General features: G+C 47.8%; 1 protein-coding gene and 1 pseudogene across 2 annotated transcripts in view; one reads left to right on the forward strand and one right to left on the reverse strand.

The window, feature by feature from the left end:
• LOC311588223 (killer cell lectin-like receptor subfamily B member 1B allele C) overlaps positions 1 to 18,898 on the forward strand; it is a 94,124-nt gene that overhangs the window by 36,137 nt on the left and 39,089 nt on the right. The gene's annotated exons all lie outside the window — the stretch shown is intronic.
• On the reverse strand, positions 2,284 to 11,202 carry LOC311588735 (mitochondrial import receptor subunit TOM20 homolog; annotated as a pseudogene). The gene is made up of 2 exons: positions 10,816 to 11,202; positions 2,284 to 3,045 (listed from the first exon to the last, which is right to left on the reverse strand). The product of its transcript is annotated as a mitochondrial import receptor subunit TOM20 homolog (transcript).

The following is an 18,898-nucleotide window of genomic DNA, read 5'->3' on the forward strand; positions in this document are numbered from 1 at the left end:
GGCAATACGGCTTTCCTGAAAGGACTCAGTTCACATCCCTAACTGGCCACCTCCCGGGGCTCAGAAATTAAAGCTTTCATTTTAGGCTTCTGCATCTGAAGTGAATTTTCTCGGCTTCCACCTCGAACCCAACAAATTATGTCAATGAATCCCAGGACCTAGAATTTAAAAGAGTGCTTATAAACAGAAGCAATGAGGTGACTGGGCTTAAGAGGTCACGAGCTCTAGAGTGCATGTGAAGGGGACAGGAATAAAGCCCTGATTGAGGTCCTAGAAAAGACAAATGGTTGAATGGAATAATGAATTCCACAAGGCTTGAACGGTGCACTCAGTGGGGAGATGTAAATACTTAAGGAAATTAATGCCGAAAGGCAGATATATGCACAAACTGAATATCCCATTTTTCAGGGATCCTCAGAGTACAGGACACCGGGCACCTTCAGGCAAACAGCTTTTCTTGTGCGTGAGAACTCTAGTCCTGGTGGAGAGAACCAGACCAGAACCTGACCAGACACAGCCCCACTTCATAACATATATTTTAAGGGCTACTTTAATCCCCAGGGTGGGTTTAAATAGCTGTTATGTCAATGAAGGGAGGACAGTTTGGGGACGGTTGGGAGGTGTCTGTACAAGGAAGGGCGTTGCCAAACCGTGTGGCTGCATTCTGGCTTTGGTGGCCCAGGCTCTCAGGGGAGCACAGCACACACTGTACAGACTCTATGGAAAGCCTCCCTAGGACAATGGAACAAGTAGATAGAACCTCAGGGCTTGAAGACACAGTGGAACAGCTGGAACTCGGAAACTACGAAAAGAATACATCTTAAAAGAGATATGCAGTGATTTGGTGACACCATAAGCACAATTTATGAATTACAGGAAAGAAAAGACTCTCAAGTGAAATGAATAAATGAACCAACGAATGAATGAATAAACAAATAAATACATGAAAGGCGTATATAGAGAAAGTCCAAGGTGCAAACGGTGCTCTCAATGCTCTCTGTGAACTACTGACTCCATCAGGCCGCCATCTCTTCCCGGTGTTCTGCTCTCCAAAGGCCATCATATGTTGAATATGCCGAGGGACTCACCCATTCATCCCTTTAAAGCCCCCAGATCTAAAAAAGTTAACTGGACACGTCTGCAACTACACTCATACAGACAGGCTTTGCAAATATCTTAGGTGTTTGTTTCTTAATCCAAGCAAAGGAACAATCAAGGTTAAGGGTCACAACAGCATGAAGATGGCCAGGGAGCGCGAGAAAGCTTGCACACATCACTAACCCTCATGAGGATTGAAATGAAGACACACAGAGAGAAAACACCTGTCTTCTAGTTCTGCATGAAGGAGCTTGGAAGTTTCCAGTTCATCCTGGTAACAAACACCAACGTGAATCAGCGGGAAAGCAAACAGCTCTTCCTGCCTGTGCGAGAGAGGTGAGGCCATAAGGGAGTAAAGAAGTGAGAGGAACTTTGGCGTCCACCAGCAGAGCCACAAGGTCCCCAGCAGCACAGGAGAGGAAGAGCAAGAGGCAGGACCAGGGGGAATAGCGAAGTCCTAGGAAGCCAGGCCTGGAGTGTGTTTTACAGAGTGGCCAGCAGGGGGCGCCGGTCGGAAAGCGCCCTCGAAGTGACTGAGGACGCGGTTCCCCGTGACGAGGGGTGGGTGACCTGGGTCGGGGACTTTGCATGAGATCGGGAGAGAGCCAATTGAGCGCCACTGATGCTGACAATCGCGTTTGGGGCATTGTTTGCAGTTTTCCCGCCACAGCCGTCTCGCGATGTTTGGGAACGGGCTGACGTCATTGCAATACTCAGTTAACTACCTTCAGAACACCCCATACAATCGCCGGCTCTGGTGGCGCAGGCCGGAAGGATTTGCTGAAGGAGGCAGAGGCAGGTGGATCTCGAGTTCCAGGACAGCTTGGGCTACACTTTTTTTTTCTCCCTGGCTCCGTATTATTCAGTCACAAGCGCAGGATAGTAACTTCCCTTTGGTTCTCTTCTGGATGTGCACTTGTGCCTCTCCTTACCAGGTCTCAAAGGCAGGAGTCTACTGCTGCTGCCTTACAGACACCTGCTAGCTCGGGTTTAGAAAATATAGATCTCAGTACAATGGTGATATTAGTATACTTCCTTTTTTTTTTTTAACGGTCTTTGAAGGATTTTTATGTTCAATTTTTACAAACAGGTTTATCTTATATTATGACTTACAGTAAAATGTACTAGGTTTTTAAAATGTGCATTACTCAGCCATCCTTCAAACTCTTTTCCAGTCTTTTAAAACCTATCCCCAGGAGTTTCTACCTACTTAATGTTCTATTGTATTTACATGTGAATTGTGTGTCTTTGAAACAAACGAAATCCATGATATTTTGGTTAACCCACTGTATTTATAAAATGAAAGGCTGTATCAAAATATGTTTCCCTGGAAAAATAATTAATAGAACAGACAATGGGTGTACTCAAAGTGCTCATTCGCTTTGGTAGACTTCAGTGTAGGACAGTTCTTAACAAGCGTATTTGCCCTTATTCCCCCAGCACAGATCAGCTTCCCAGGTGTTAAGTCGTTTTACGGAATATTTATGATGTTGGTATCTAGCTCATTCCGCATCATCTTCGGCCAAGCTCTGAGCACTTACAATTCTCTGACTAATGGTTGGAAGCTTGGTCAGAAGCATCCGGGACACTGGAGGTGGAAGGGTCAGCTGTAAGGAACACTCAGGGCAGCTGCTGAGGCTGCCCACACACAGCAGGTGCATTTGTCAGGGGGTCTACACCTTTCTCGTAGTCACCTTGAGCTGGTAATTCTTCACCGAGCTGTACCTCCTCAAGGAAGAATTTCTGAACAGCTTCAGCATCTTTTAAGTCGAGTAACTTGGAAAGCCCAGGTCTCTCCTTACCAAGCTTCAGTTTTTTTCTTCGTTCTCGAAGCCTGTTCTTGATGTTGGGGTCACTCCGCCTTTTGCGATCGAAGTAGATGCAGTACCGGATGATGAAGAGGGCACGGTACACGCCCGCGGCCATGGCACTGTTCCGGCCCACGATCTACGCTCGGCTGGGGCGTGTGCCGGTCCGCGGGGGCCTGCCAAGCAGCAGTTAGCTCTAACCGACCGGAGCACGCCAGCCGCTCGCCTAGTACACTTCCTTTGGTAAACTCAAACTCATGTGAGCTGAGTAAGCGAAAGAGATGTAGCCAGGTGTCTGCACAAGCAAGGGCTTCGCCCAACCCTGTGGCTGCACTCTGGTTTTCCTGGCCCAGGCTCTCAGGGGAGCATAGCACACACTGCACACACTCTATGGAAAGCCTCCCTAGGACAATGGAACAAGTATGTAGAACATCAGGGCTTGAAGACACAGTGGAACAGCTGGAACTCTCAAACAACGAAAAGAATACATCTTAAAAGAGATATGCAGGGAATTGGAGACACCATGAGCACAAATTCATGAATTACAGGAAAGAGAGGACTCTCAGGTCAAATAAGAAAGAAAGAAAGAAAGAAAGAAAGAAAGAAAGAAAGAAAGAAAGAACACAGAGAAGGTTCAGGGTAGAAAGGTGCTCTTAGTGCTCTCTGTGAACTACTGACTCCATCAGGCCGCCATCTCTCAGATCTTGAAAGATGCCCAAAAAGAACCAGAAAAAACTTTAAACCGCTCTAAAAACAAGAGGAATCTTTCATGTTATGCAAGATTCTAGATGGCCTGAACTAAGCGGTGTCATTATTAGCTAAAGGAAATAGTGTTTCATTATTATGGCCTGAACTCAGCAGTGTCAGTATCAGCTAAAGGAAATAGTGTTTCATTATTAGCTAAGGAAATGGAGTTTTTAGCTGAGAAAATATAAAATTACAGGTGGCTTGGACTCAGCTCCCATGACGATAGCGTTGTCAGCAGAGTAAGCTGCAGGCAGTCATTAATGAGAGAAAGCAAAGCTGTAGGGAACTAAGGAGAACAAATTAAAAATTCTCCCTAGCCCCCATCTCAACCCTGCCCCTGAAATTTACTGCTCTTATCTCACCCTACTTAGAATTTACCACCCTAGACTCCCTCTCGGTAGCCTAGCACTCTTTAACTAACCGTTGTCACTGAGTTTTACTTTTTGTAGAAGATATTTAAGCCCTGAGTTTCTGTAGGACAGGGTCTTTCCATCTCCCCGGAGTTTGGTGGACACCCACGGGTCAGATTAATAAATTCCTTTGCTTTTGCATCGACTCTGGGCTCTGTCTCTCAACTGGGCTTCACGGGGTAGACTCAGACAGCCTGAGTTTAGCAGTTACAGCTCCAGCTGGTTTGCACCCTCAGTATCGGGAAGCGACCCTGGCTGTTGGTCTGAGAACTTTCTATAGGTTCTTTACCTCCCAGGGCCCCATAAGCAAGGGGGAAATCTACTTAACATAAGGGGGTCTAATGTACAAAGGGCTACAAAAAGGGGCCAAGACAACCCGTGGATTAACTCTCTTTGTTCATTCACCATTTTGTTCAGTGTCTTCTTACTATTCCCATGTGGGAGGTGGGGGAGGGGCAGGCCAGTTGCCATCAGATAATGCTATCTCTGGTGGCTTTTTTTTTTTTTAACTGCAGCTGTGAGCTTGAATCTCCTTTACTTTTCAAATCACCTTTTCCTACCTTTTAAGTCTGTTTCTTCACAGAACTTGTTGACCCTTAGATAGGTGCCAAGGCCATTTGTGGTGGCCTGTTAGGGAACAGTATCCTGTTAGCTCATGCACGCCCCTGTTACTCCCTGGGGCCAGCTAACTGCCTGTCTTATATCAGGGTTTAGCCAATGTTTAAAAATTGTTTAGGCTTCTCATTCTTTCAATTCAGCTCTCCAGATGCCATCATGTGTTGAATACGTCCAGGGACTCACCCATTCATCCCTTAAAGCCCCCAGTCTAATAAGTTCACTGGACACGTCCTCGCAGACACTCACAGAGACATGCTTTGCTAATACGTTAGGCGTTTGTTTCTTAATCCAAGCAAACGAGCAATCAAGGTTAAAGGTCACAACAGCATCAAGATGGCCAGGGAGCGCGAGAAAGCTTGCACACATCACTAACCCTCATGAGGACTGAAATGAAGACACACAGAGAGAAAACACCTGGCCTCTTGTTCTGCATGAAGGAGCTTGGAAGTTTCCAGTTCATCCTGGTAACAAACTCCAACGTGAACCAGCGGGAAAGCAAGCAGCTCTTCCTGCCTGGGCGAGAGAGGTGAGGCCATAAGGGAGTAAAGAAGTGACAGGAACTTTGGCGTCCACCAACAGAGCCACAAGGTCCCCAGCACCCTGAGACCTTACCACACTTCCCTGTCCCTGCACCTCAGCATCACACTAAAGATCTAACCTGCAGTTCCTCCTCCTGGAGCCTTGAGTCTGGTTACCTAGACAAAGGCCCAGGCACAGCTCAAGCCAACCACGGGAGGGTTAAAGCAAGAGCAGCAGGATGGGGACTAGCAGATTGCAGGAAAGCAGGCCTGGAGGTGCGGGAGTGTGTTTTGCAGAGTGACCAGCAGGGAGCGCGTGTCGGGGAGAGCCCTCGAGGTGCGTGAGGCTGCGGTTCCCTGCGGGAGGAGTGGGTGACTGGAGGCGTGGGGTTTGCGTGAGACCAGAGAAGGCGGTTTGAGCAAGGCTGAGGTTGACAGTGTGGTTTGGAGCGTTGTTTGCAGTTTTCCCGCCACCGTCCTCTCGCGGTGTTTAGGAACAGACTGACGTCATTGCCTCTCTCAGTTAACTACGTTCAGAACACCCCCTGCTATCGCCGGCTCTGGTGGCGCAGGCCGGAAGGATTTGCTGAAGGAGGCAGAGGCAGGTGGATTTCGAGTTCCAGGACAGCTTGGGCTACACTTTTTTCTTTTCTTTTCTTTCCCTTCCTCTCACGAAAATACCTGCACTAATGTCAGCTGCTGAAATACACACAAGCACTAAAAAACTTTTACAACCCAAAAAACGTGTCCTGACCGTTGCTAAATACAAGTTACGAAGGGAAGCTTCCAAAAGTACTTAAAAGTTGTAGGAAATGTTTAACGGTCTGACATAATATTTAAAGGTTGATGAATACAAATTAAATAGACTAGAAGGTCTAAAAAGATGTTTTCAGATAAATAAACTTTTAATATTCATCAATAGAGTTCTCACATGCTGTTGGAGCCCTGACTGCTTATTATTCAGTCACAAGCTCAGGATGGGAACTTCCCTTTGGCTCTCTTCTGGACGTGCACTTGTGCCTCTCCTTACCAGGTCTCAAAGGCAGGAGTCTACTGCTGCTGCCTTACAGACACCTGCTACCTTGGGTTTAGAAATATAGATATCAGTACAATAGTAATATTAGTCTACTCCCTTTTGTAAACTCAAATTCATGTGAGCTGAGTAAGCTAAAGAGATGTTGACAGGATTCTGTAAAAGCAAAGGCTTTGCCCAGCCCTGTGCCTGCACTCTGGTTTTCCTGGCCCAGGCTCTCAGCGGAGCACAGCACACACTGTACAGACTCTATGGAAAGCCTCCCTAGGACAATGTTACAAGTAGATAGAACCTCAGGGCTTGAAGACACAGTGGAACAGCTGGAAGTCTCAAATAAAGAAAAGAATACATCTTAAAAGAGACATGCAGAGATTTGGAGACACCATGAGCACAAATTCATGAATTACAGGAAAGAAAAGACTCTCATGTCAAAGAAAATAAAAGGGGTGTACACGGAAAGTCCAGGGTGCAACGGTGCTTAGTGCTCCCTGTGACTCCACCAGGCTGCGCTCTCCCCCCACCCCTCTTAGTTTAAGTAATTTATTCAGATTACATCTCAATTGTTATCCCATCACTTGTATCTTCCCGTTCCCTCCTCCCTCTTTCACCCTACTCCCCTCCCCTAGGTCCATGACCAAGGTGACCTCCTCCCCCACTATATGGTCATAGGCTATCTATCAAGTCTCATCTTGGTAGCCCGCTTCCCCTTCCTATGAGTGCCACCAGGTCTCCAGACCAAGGAGAAGTGGTCAAATAGCGGGTACCAGAGTTCACGTCAGAGTCTGTCACCGCTCTCCACACAAATGTGGGGAATGTGCTGCCCATTGGCTAGATCTGGATGGGCTTCTAGGTTTACTGCACCCATTGTCCTTGGTTGGGACCTTAGTTGGCGCAAACTCCCCTGGGTTCAGATCTGCCTGTCATGATGATCTTCTTGTAGGTTTCTAGGACCATCTGGATCCTTCTATTTGCCCATTCTCTCTTACCTCTCTCACCTGGAGTCCCAATAGGATGTCCCAGTATCTAGTCCCATCTCCAGCTAATTGAAGACTTTCAGGGGGCATCCATGTTGGGCTAGCACCCAATTATAAGTGAGTATATATCATGTGCATCTTTCTGAGTCTGGGTTAACTCACTCAGGATGATCATTTCTACTTCCATCCATTTGCCTGCAATTTTCAGGATTTCCTTGTTTTTAATAGCTGAGTAGTATTTCGCGGTGTGAATGTAACACAGTTTCTTTATTCGTGATTCAGTTGAGGGGCATCTAGGTTGTTTCCAGATTCTGGCTGTTATGAATAAGGCTGCTATGAACATGCACTGCCAACTTGTACAGCCACTTTGGAAATCAATCGGGTGCTTTTTCAGAAAACTGGGACTAGTGGTCCCTCAAGACCCAGCTATTCCACCCCTTGGCATATACCCAAAAGATGTTCTACCACACAAAAGGCCGCCATCTCTTCCTGGTGTTCAGCTCTCCCAATGCCATCACATGACGAATATGCCCAAGACTCACCCTTTCCTTCCCTTATGCCCTCAATCTAATAAGCTTCACTGGACTGTCCACATCCACAGTGACATGCTTTACTACTATCTTAGGCGTTTGTTTCTTAATCCAAGCAAAGGAACAATCAAGCTTAAGGGTCACAACAGCACAAAGATAGCCAGGGAGCGCGAGAAAGCTTGCACACATCACTAACCCTCATGAGGACTGAAATGAAGACACACAGAGAGAAAACACCTGGCCTCTAGTTCTGCATAAAGGATTATGGAAGTCTCCAGTTCATCCTGGTTTTGTTCAGCAACGCAAACCAGTGGGAAAGCAAGCAGCTCTTCCTGCCTGTGCGAGAGAGGTGAGGCCATAAGGGAGTAAAGAAGTGACAGGAACTGTGGCGTCCACCAGCAGAGCCACAAGGTCCCCAGCAGCACAGGAGAGGAAGAGCAAGAGCAGGACCAGGGGGAAGAGCGAGGTCCCAGGAAGGCAGGCCTGGAGGTGCGGGAGTGTGTTTTGCAGAGTGACCAGCAGGGGGCGCGTGTCGGGGAGAGCGCTCGAGGTGCGTGAGGCTGCGGTTCCCTGCGGGAGGAGTAGGTTACTTGAGGTGTGGACTTTGTGTGAAACCAGAGAAGGCGGTTTGAGCAAGGCTGAGGTTGACAGTGTGGCTTGGAGCGTTGTTTGCAGTTTTCCCGCCACAGCCCTCTCGCGGTGTTTAGGAACAGACTGACGTCATTGCCTCTCTCAGTTAACTACGTTCAGAACACCCCTTGCTATCGCCGGCTCTGGTGGCGCAGGCCGGAAGGATTTGCTGAAGGAGGCAGAGGCAGGTGGATTTCGAGTTCCAGGACAGCTTGGGCTACACTTTTTTTCTCCTTCCTTTTTCCTTCCTCTAACCAACATACCTGAGGCTACCTCAGCTGATGAAATGCACACAGGCACTAAAAACATTTCACAACCTAAAAAACGTTTCCTGACCGTTGCTAAATACAAGTTAGGAACGGAAGATTCCAAAAGTACTTAAAAGTTGTAGGAAATGTTTAACGGTCTGACATAATATTTAAAGGTTGATGAATACAAATTAAATAGACTAGAAGGTCTAAAAAGATGTTTTCAGATAAATAAACTTTTAATATTCATCAATAGAGTTCTCACATGCTGTTGGAGCCCTGTCTGCTTATTATTCAGTCACAAGCTCAAGAGGGTAACTTCCCTTTGGCTCTCTTCTGGATGTGCACTTGTGCCTCTCCTTACCAGGTTTCAAAGGCAGGAGTCTACTGCTGCTGCCTTACAGACACCTGTTACCTTGGGTTTAGAAATACAGATATCAGTACAATGGTAATATTAGTCTATTCCCTTTTGTAAACTCAAATTCATGTGAGCTGAGTAAGCTAAAGAGATGTTGACAGGATTCTGTAAAAGCAAAGGCTTTGCCCAGCCCTGTGGCTGCATTCTGGTTTTCCTGGCCCAGGCTCTCAGGGGAGCACAGCACACACTGTACAGGCTCTATGGAAAGCCTCCCTAGGACAATGTTACAAGTAGATAGAACCTCAGGGCTTGAAGACACAGTGGAACAGCTGGAACTCTCAAATAAAGAATAGAATACATCTTAAAAGAGATGTGCAGGGATTTGGAGACACCATGAGCACAAATTTAAGATTTACGGGAAAGAAAAGACTCTCATGTCAAAGAAAATAAAAGGGGTGTACGCAGAAAGTCCAGGGTGCAACGGTGCTTAGTGCTCCCTGTGACTCCATCAGGCTGCGCTCTCCCCCCACCCCTCTTAGTTTAAGTAATTTATTCAGATTACATCTCAATTGTTATCCCATCACTTGTATCTTCCCGTTCCCCCCTCCCTCTTTCACCCTCCTCCCCTCCCCTAGGTCCATGACCAAGGTGATCTCCTCCCCCACTATATGGTCATAGGCTATCTATCAAGTCTCATCTTGGTAGCCCGCTTCCCCTTCCTATGAGTGCCACCAGGTCTCCAGACCAAGGAGAAGTTGTCAAATAGCGGGTACCAGAGTTCACGTCAGAGTCTGTCACCACTCTCCACACAAATGTGGTGTCCATTGGCTAGATCTGGATAGGGCTTCTAGGTTTACTGCACACATTGTCCTTGGTTGGGACCGTAGTTCGCGCAAACTCCCCTGAGTTCAGATCTGCCTGTCATGATGTTCTTCTTGTAGGTTTCTAGGACCATCTGGATCCTTCTATTTGCCCATTCTCTCTTACCTCTCTCACCTGGAGTCCCAATAGGATGTCCCAGTATCTAGTCCCATCTCCAGCTAATTGAAGACTTTCAGGGGGCATCCATGTTGGGCTAGCACCCAATTATAAGTGAGTATATATCATGTGCATCTTTCTGAGTCTGGGTTAACTCACTCAGGATGATCATTTCTACTTCCATCCATTTGCCTGCAATTTTCAGGATTTCCTTGTTTTTAATAGCTGAGTAGTATTTCGCGGTGTGAATGTAACACAGTTTCTTTATTCGTGATTCAGTTGAGGGGCATCTAGGTTGTTTCCAGATTCTGGCTGTTATGAATAAGGCTGCTATGAACATGCACTGCCAACTTGTACAGCCACTTTGGAAATCAATCGGGTGCTTTTTCCAGAAAACTGGGACTAGTGGTCCCTCAAGACCCAGCTATTCCACCCCTTGGCATATACCCAAATGATGTTCTACCACACAAAAGGCCGCCATCTCTTCCTGGTGCTCAGCTCTCCCAATGCCATCATATGACGAATATGCCCAAGACTCACCCTTTCCTTCCCTTATGCCCTCAATCTAATAAGCTTCACTGGACTGTCCACACCCACAGTGACATGCTTTACCACTATCTTAGGCGTTTGTTTCTTAATCCAAGCAAAGGAACAATCAAGGTTAAGGGTCACAACAGCACAAAGATAGCCAGGGAGCGCGAGAAAGCTTGCACACATCACTAACCCTCATGAAGACTGAAATGAAGACACACAGAGAGAAAACACCTGGCCTCTAGTTCTGCATAAAGGATTATGGAAGTCTCCAGTTCATCCTGGTTTTGTTCAGCAACGCAAACCAGTGGGAAAACAAACAGCTCTTCCTGACCGTGCAAGAGAGGTGAGGCCATAAGGGAGTAAAGAAGTGACAGGAACTTTGGCGTCCACCAGCAGAGCCACAAGGTCCCCAGCAGCACAGGAGAGGAAGAGCAAGAGCAGGACCAGGGGGAATAGCGAGGTCCCAGGAAGGCAGGCCTGGAGGTGCGGGAGTGTGTTTTGCAGAGTGACCAGCAGGGGGCGCGTGTCGGGGAGAGCCCTCGAGGTGCGTGAGGCTGCGGTTCCCTGCGGGAGGAGTGGGTGACTTGAGGCGTGGACTTTGCGTGAAACCAGAGAAGGCGGTTTGAGCAAGGCTGAGGTGGACAGTGTGGCTTGGAGCGTTGTTTGCAGTTTTCCCGCCACAGTCCTCTCGCGGTGTTTGGGAACGGACTGACGTCATTGCAACACTCAGTTAACTACCTTCAGAACACCCTTGGCTATTGCCGGCTCTGGTGGCGCAGGCCGGAAGGATTTGCTGAAGGAGGCAGAGGCAGGTGGATCTCGAGTTCCAGGACAGCTTGGGCTACACTTTTTTTTTCCTTTTTTTCCCTTCTTCTAACGAAAATACCTGCACTAATGTCAGCTGCTGAAATACACACAAGCACTAAAAACCTTTTACAACCCAAAAAACGTGTCCTGACCGTTGCTAAATACAAGTTACGAAGGGAAGCTTCCAAAAGTACTTAAAAGTTGTAGAAAATGTTTAATGGTCCGACATACTATTTAAAGGTTGATAAATACAAATTAAATAGACTAGAGGGTCTAAAAAGATGTTTTCAGATAAATAAACTTTTAATATTCATCAATAGAGTTCTCACATGCTGTTGGAGCCCTGACTGCTTATTATTCTGTCACAAGCTCAGGATGGTAACTTCCCTTTGGCTGTCTTCTGGATGTGCACTTGTGCCTCTCCTTACCAGGTTTCAAAGGCAGGAGTCCACTGCTGCTGCCTTACAGACACCTGTTACCTGGGTTTAGAAAATATAGATCTCAGTACAATGGTAAATTAGTATACTTCCTTTTGTAAACTCAATTCACATAAGCTGGGTAAGCTAAAGACATGAAGCCAGGTGTCTGTACAAGCAAGGGCTTTGCCCAACCCTGTGCCTGCGCTCTGGTTTTCCTGGCCCAGGCTCTCAGGGGAGCACAGCACACACTGTACAGACTCTATGGAAAGCCTCCCTAGGACAATGTTACAAGTAGATAGAACCTCAGGGCTTGAAGACACAGTGGAATAGCTGGAAGTCTCAAATAAAGAAAAGAATACATCTTAAAAGAGATGTGCAGGGATTTGGAGACACCATGAGCACAAATTCATGAATTACAGGAAAGAAAAGACTCTCATGTCAAAGAAAATAAAAGGGGTGTACACGGAAAGTCCAGGGTGCAACGGTGCTTAGTGCTCCCTGTGACTCCATCAGGCTGCGCTCTCCCCCCACCCCTCTTAGTTTACGTAATTTATTCAGATTACATCTCAATTGTTATCCCATCACTGGTAGCCACCCATTCCCCCCTCCCTCTTTCACCCTACTGTCCTCAGCTAGTCTATGACTAAGGGGACCTCCTCCCCCACTATATGGTCATACGCTATCTATCAAGTCTCATCTTGGTAGCCCACTTCCCCTTCCTATGAGTGCCACCAGGTCTCCCGACCAAGGAGAAGTGGTCAAATAGCGGGTACCAGAGTTCATGTCAGAGTCTGTCACCACTCTCCACACAAATGTGGTGTCCATTGGCTAGATCTGGATAGGGCTTCTAGGTTTACTGCACGCATTGTCCTTGGTTGGGACCGTAGTTCGCGCAACCCCCCCGGGTCCACATCTGCCTGTCATGATGTTCTTCTTGTAGGTTTCTAGGACCATCTGGATCCTTCTATTTCCCCATTCTCTCTTACCTCTCTCACCTAGAGTCCCAATAGGATGTCCCAGTATCTAGTCCCATCTCCAGCTAATTGAAGACTTTCAGGGGACATCTCTGGTGGGCTAGCATCCAATTATAAGTGAGTATATATCATGTGCATCTTTCTGAGTCTGGGTTAACTCACTCAGGATGATCATTTCTACTTCCATCCATTTGCCTGCAATTTTCAGGATTTCCTTGTTTTTAATAGCTGAGTAGTATTTCGCTGTGTGAATGTAACACAGTTTCTTTATTCGTGATTCAGTTGAGGGGCATCTAGGTTGTTTCCAGATTCTGGCTGTTATGAATAAGGCTGCTATGAACATGCACTGCCAACTTGTACAGCCACTTTGGAAATCAGTCGGGTGCTTTTTCAGAAAACTGGGACTAGTGGTCCCTCAAGACCCAGCTATTCCACCCCTTGGCATATACCCAAATGATGTTCTACCACACAAAAGGCCGCCATCTCTTCCTGGTGCTCAGCTCTCCAAATGCCATCATATGACGAATATGCCCAAGACTCACCCTTTCCTTCCCTTATGCCCTCAATCTAATAAGCTTCACTGGACTGTCCACACCCACAGTGACATGCTTTACCAATATCTTAGGCGTTTGTTTCTTAATCCAAGCAAAGGAACAATCAAGGTTAAGGGTCACAACAGCACAAAGATAGCCAGGGAGCGCGAGAAAGCTTGCACACATCACTAACCCTCATGAGGACTGAAATGAAGACACACAGAGAGAAAACACCTGGCCTCTAGTTCTGCATAAAGGATTATGGAAGTCTCCAGTTCATCCTGGTTTTGTTCAGCAACGCAAACCAGTGGGAAAACAAACAGCTCTTCCTGACCATGAAAGAGAGGTGAGGCCATAAGGGAGTAAAGAAGTGACAGGAACTTTGGCGTCCACCAGCAGAGCCACAAGGTCCCCAGCAGCACAGGAGAGGAAGAGCAAGAGCAGGACCAGGGGGAAGGGCGAGGTCCCAGGAAGGCAGGCCTGGAGGTGCGGGAGTGTGTTTTGCAGAGTGACCAGCAGGGGGCGCGTGTCGGGAAGAGCGCTCGAGGTGCGTGAGGCTGCGGTTCCCTGCGGCGAGGGGTGGGTGACATGAGGCGTGGACTTTGTGTGAAACCAGAGAAGGCGGTTTGAGCAAGGCTGAGGTTGACAGTGTGGCTCGGAGCGTTGTTTGCAGTTTTCCCGCCACAGTCCTCTCGCGGTGTTTGGGAACGGACTGACGTCATTGCAACACTCAGTTAACTACCTTCAGAACAGCCTCTGTTATCGCCGGCTCTGGTGGCGCAGGCCGGAAGGATTTGCTGAAGGAGGCAGAGGCAGGTGATCTCGAGTTCCAGGACAGCTTGGGCTACACTTTCTTTTCCTTTTTTTTCTCTTCCTCTCACGAAAATACCTGCACTAATGTCAGCTGCTGAAATACACACAAGCACTAAAAACCTTTTACAACCCAAAAAACGTGTCCTGACCGTTGCTAAATACAAGTTACGAAGGGAAGCTTTCAAAAGTATTTAAAAGTTGTAGGAAATGTTTAACAGTCTGACATAATATTTAAAGATTGATAAATACAAATTAAATAGATTAGAGGGTTTAAAAAGATGTTTTCAGATAAATAAACTTTTAATATTCATCAATAGAGTTCTGTTACGCTGATGGAGCACTGACTGAGTATTATTCTGTCACAAGCTCAGGATGTGAACTTCCCTTTGGTTCTTTTCTGGATGTGCACTTGGCCTTTCCTTACCAGGTCTCAAAGGCATGAATCTACTGCTGCTGCCTTACAGACACCTGTTACCTTGGGTTTCGAAAGTCTACATCTCAGTACAACAGTGATATTAGTATACTTCCTTTTGTAAACTCAAATTCATATAAGCTGGGTAAGCTAAAGAGATGTAGCCAGTGTACAAGCAAGGGCTTTGCCCAGCCCTGTGCCTGCACTTTGGTTTTCCTGGCCCAGGCTCTCAGCGGAGCACAGCACACACTGTACAGGCTCTATGGAAAGCCTCCCTAGGACAATGGAACAAGTAGATAGAACCTCAGGGCTGGAAGACACAGTGGAACAGCTGGAACTCTCAAAGAAAAGAATACATCTTAAAAGAGATGTGCAAGGGTTTGGAGACACCATGAGCACAAATTCATGAATTACAGGAAAGAGAAGACTCTCATGTCAAAGAAAATAAAAGGGGTGTACACGGAAGGTCCAGGGTGCAACGGTGCTTAGTGCTCCCTGCGACCCAATCAGGCCGCGCGCTTGTGCTCTCTCTCTCTCTCTCTCTTCCTCCCTCCCTCTATTAGTTTAAGTAATTTATTCAGATTAAATTTCAATTGTTATCCCATCACTGGTATCTTCCCGTTCCCCCCTCCCTCTTTCACCCTACTCCCCTCCCCTAGTCTATGACCAGGTAAAGCAAGCAGCTCTTCCTGACTGTGCAAGAGAGGTGAGGCCATAAGGGAGTAAAGAAGTCAGAGGAACTTGGCGTCCACCAGCAGAGCCACAAGGTCCCCAGCAGCACAGGAGAGGAAGAGCAAGAGCAGGACCAGGGGGAACAGCGAGGTCCCAGGAAGCCAGGACCTGGAGGTGCGGGAGTGTGTTTTGCAGAGTGACCAGCAGGGGGCGCGTGTCGGGAAGAGCCCTCGAGGTGCGTGAGGCTGCGGTTCCCTGCGGGGAGGGGTGGGTGACTTGAGGCGTGGAGTTTGCGTGAGATCAGTGAAGAGTGGTTTGAGCAAGGCTGAGGTTGCAGTGGGGTTTAGAGCGTTGTTTGCAGTTTTCCCGTCACAACCCTGTCGCGATGTTTGGGAACGGACTGACGTCATTGCATCTCTCAGTTAACTACTTTTAGAATCCAACAGACTCTCGCCGGCTCTGGTGGCGCAGGCCGGAAGGATTTGCTGAAGGAGGCAGAGGCAGGTGGATCTGGAGTTCGAGGCCAGCTTGGGCTACACATTTTTTCCTTCTTCTAACGAAATACCTGCAGTTCTGTGAGCTGTTAGAAACCGCTGTAAAATACAAGAGAAATCTTTAATTCACCTCCAAGCTGGGTCGCTACCGATCCCCCAAATGTTATGTGTCAGGAGCTACTTCGAGGCCGTGATCTCAGGTCCTTTTATCCTCTCAATGTCCCATAAGCAGAAAAGGGCCCCAAGACCACCCACGGCTTAACTTATTTTGTTCTCCCCACGGGATGGGTAGGTTCCTAGGGCAGGAAGGAATGTGGCCATAAAACTGGGTCTTTTATCAACTCTATCTCCCATGGGTCTCTTTGGGTCAGTCATTAGGCATTGCTATCTCTAGTGGGAGCTGCTCTTTGCAGCTAGCCAGATTATCTCCTGTAGGCCTATTTTTTTGTTTTTTAACCTGTGTCCCAGTTACCCTGAAATCCAATTTTAGTTCTTTTGGTATCTCAAGTGGGACAGCTGGAGCTCTCAAACAAAGAAAAGAATACATCTTAAAAGAAATACGCAGGGGTTTGGAGACACCATGAGCACATATTAATGAATTACAGGAAAGAGAAGACTCTCAGGTCAAAGAAAAGAAAAGGGGTGCACAGAGAAGGTCCAGGGTGCAAACAGTGCTCTTAGTGCTCCCTGTGACTCCATCAGGCTGCCGTCTCTTACCTGTGTTCAGCTCTCCAAATGCCATCATGTGTTGAATATGTCCAGGGACTCACTCATTCATTACTTTGTAGGCGCCAGATCTAATAAAGTTAACTAGACACGATCGCAACCACACTCACAGTGACATGCTTTACCAATATCTTAGGCGTTCTTAATCCAAGCAAAGGAATAATCAAGGTTAAAGGTCACATCATCATAAAGATGGCCAGGGAGCGCGAGAAAGCTTCCACACATCACTAACCCTCATGAGGATGGAAAGGAAGACACACAGAGAGAAAACACCTGGCCTCTAGTTCTGCATGAAGGAGCTTGGAAGTTTCCAGTTCATCCTGGTTTTGTTCACCAAGGTGAACCAGCGGGAAAGCAAACAGCTCTTCCTGACTGCAAGAGAGGTGAGGCCATAAGGGAGTAAAGAAGTGACAGGAACTTTGGCGTCCACCAGCAGAGCCACAAGGTCCCCAGCAGCACAGGAGAGGAAGAGCAAGAGCAGGACCAGGGGGAACAGCGAGGTCCCAGGAAGACAGGCCTGGAGGTGCGGGAGTGTGTTTTGCAGAGTGACCAGCAGGGGGCGCGTGTCGGGAAGAGCGCTCGGGGTGCGTGAGGCTGCGGTTCCCTGCGGGGAGGGGTGGGTGACGTGAGGCAGGGAGTTTGCCTGAGACCTGGGAAGAGCGGCTAGGGCAGGGCTGAGGCTGACGGTGGGGTCTGGGGCATCCCCCGGAGTTTTCATTCCGTGTGGGAAGTCAGTGACGTCAGTCCTCTCTCTGTTAACTATTATCTCTATGACTGTTGCAACTGCCGGTTCTGGTGGCGCAGGCCGGAAGGATTTGCTGAAGGAGGCAGAGGCAGGTGGATTTCGAGTTCCAGGACAGCTTGGGCTACACGTTTTACAACCTTCTTTCTTTTCTTTTTTTCTAACTTCAACAAGGCCACAGACACACATCACTACAAACATCCGTAAACGTGCCGCAATTCCGAGACCCACTCTCCTCCTAGCTCGGCCTCTCGCGCCGTTGGCCGAGCTGGCTCTTGCACACAGCTCTCAACAATTCCTCCAAAGGAGGTAATGCAATTCACAAGCTCTTGCGCAGGCATAGGGGCACATGCCCGACCCTCCCTTACTCCACACTCCTGTCCTAACCCGATCCCTTCTTTTCAATCCGTGTCCTCAATCCTGTAGATCTTTACGTTCTATTTTGCTAGTGCTGTAACGGGAAAGCAGTGAGTAGCGGTCGCCCTGACCAGAAATGATCGCTACAAAGAGTTCCGTTTTGTGTGTGCGTGTGCGTGTGTGTGTGTTTCCTACCGAAGTTTAGGAAATGGAGGAAAACAAAAACAGGCAATGTCACCAGCCTTTGGCCACGCCTACTACCTACATCAGATCCCGAATCCCATCCGCGGGCGGGCTGGAGAGATGGCTCAGCCGTTAAAGGCTAGGCTCACAACCAAAAATATAAGAGTTCGGTTCCCAGCACCCACGGCTGTCTCTCCAGCCACCTTTTTTGTCTTACGCGGCACGCAAATTTAAAAATTGACATTTAAAAAGGAAAATAAAGAAAAACTAAGCCAAAAGGAAAGAATTGACGCCTCTCAAGTTGAAATTATCTTTTATGGACAATCTCTTTTAGTTCAGTTTTTAAGCAATTCAATCAATTTCAATTAACTGGCTTTATTCAAGCCATTTTCAAATCTACACATGATCTCAGTGCTCCAGACACTCAAAGCCACACTTCTCAGGCTGCTCTGCACCGTCTCTCTGCTGCCTGGTGTCCTTGACATCAACTTCAGGACTCACAGGGTGGTGCTCGCAGCGAACACCCAGCCCAAAAGATCCGCATTCCCACCCTCTCTGCTCTGCACCCTGCATATGACCCAGGGACCTGTGCTCTGGTGTCTGCCCTGTTCACTTAGCATCATGACCTCTTTTATCCACACGGTGCCTGGTGCGTTCTCTTTCCTCCCCTGCGGTTGGCTGTTGCTGGTCTTGCTTCAGTCACCCACCCAACTGTCACCACTTTTCCTACCCTGCTTTCTCCCCCCCCCCAATTCTTTATCCTCTTCCTCCTCTTCTTGCTGTCCTCTGTCACAACACCCACCCCCACCCCCACCACCCATTAAGTCACTAGTGCGCAAGCAATCCCACTAATACACTTTATCTCATCCTAAGCTCATGTGCTGATCTGTCTCCTGCTATTCCGTAGGGACCTCAGGGATCTCTCCCCCAGACACCTGTAGCAGGGCCCAGGTACACATTCAGAGTGTTGTTAATGCCCGGCTGGTGCTCTGGAGAGGGTCCAGAGTAAATTCTCTCTGGGATTGGATTGCGGGTGCCCTTCTTGTTCACTTTATCTCTTGGATGGCCAGAGCTGATGGCTCAGGCAACCGATCAGGATTGAAAGACGAAAAAGGAAGGAAAGGGGAAAAAGAGCCCAAGGTTTCTTCTCTAGGGACTGGCTGTACTGTGGCTGAGGAGAACTTAAACTGACCACCTTTTTTTTCCTATGGCTGAGGCTGTAAAAGCGGCTTCTGGCTAGAAACTGCACGGGGTCGTAAAAGGAGGCTCTTTGATCTGTAGA

The sequence above is a fragment of the Acomys minous genome (genome assembly GCF_964271855.1).
Source record: "Acomys minous genome assembly, chromosome: 17".
Lineage (NCBI taxonomy): Eukaryota > Metazoa > Chordata > Mammalia > Rodentia > Muridae > Acomys > Acomys minous.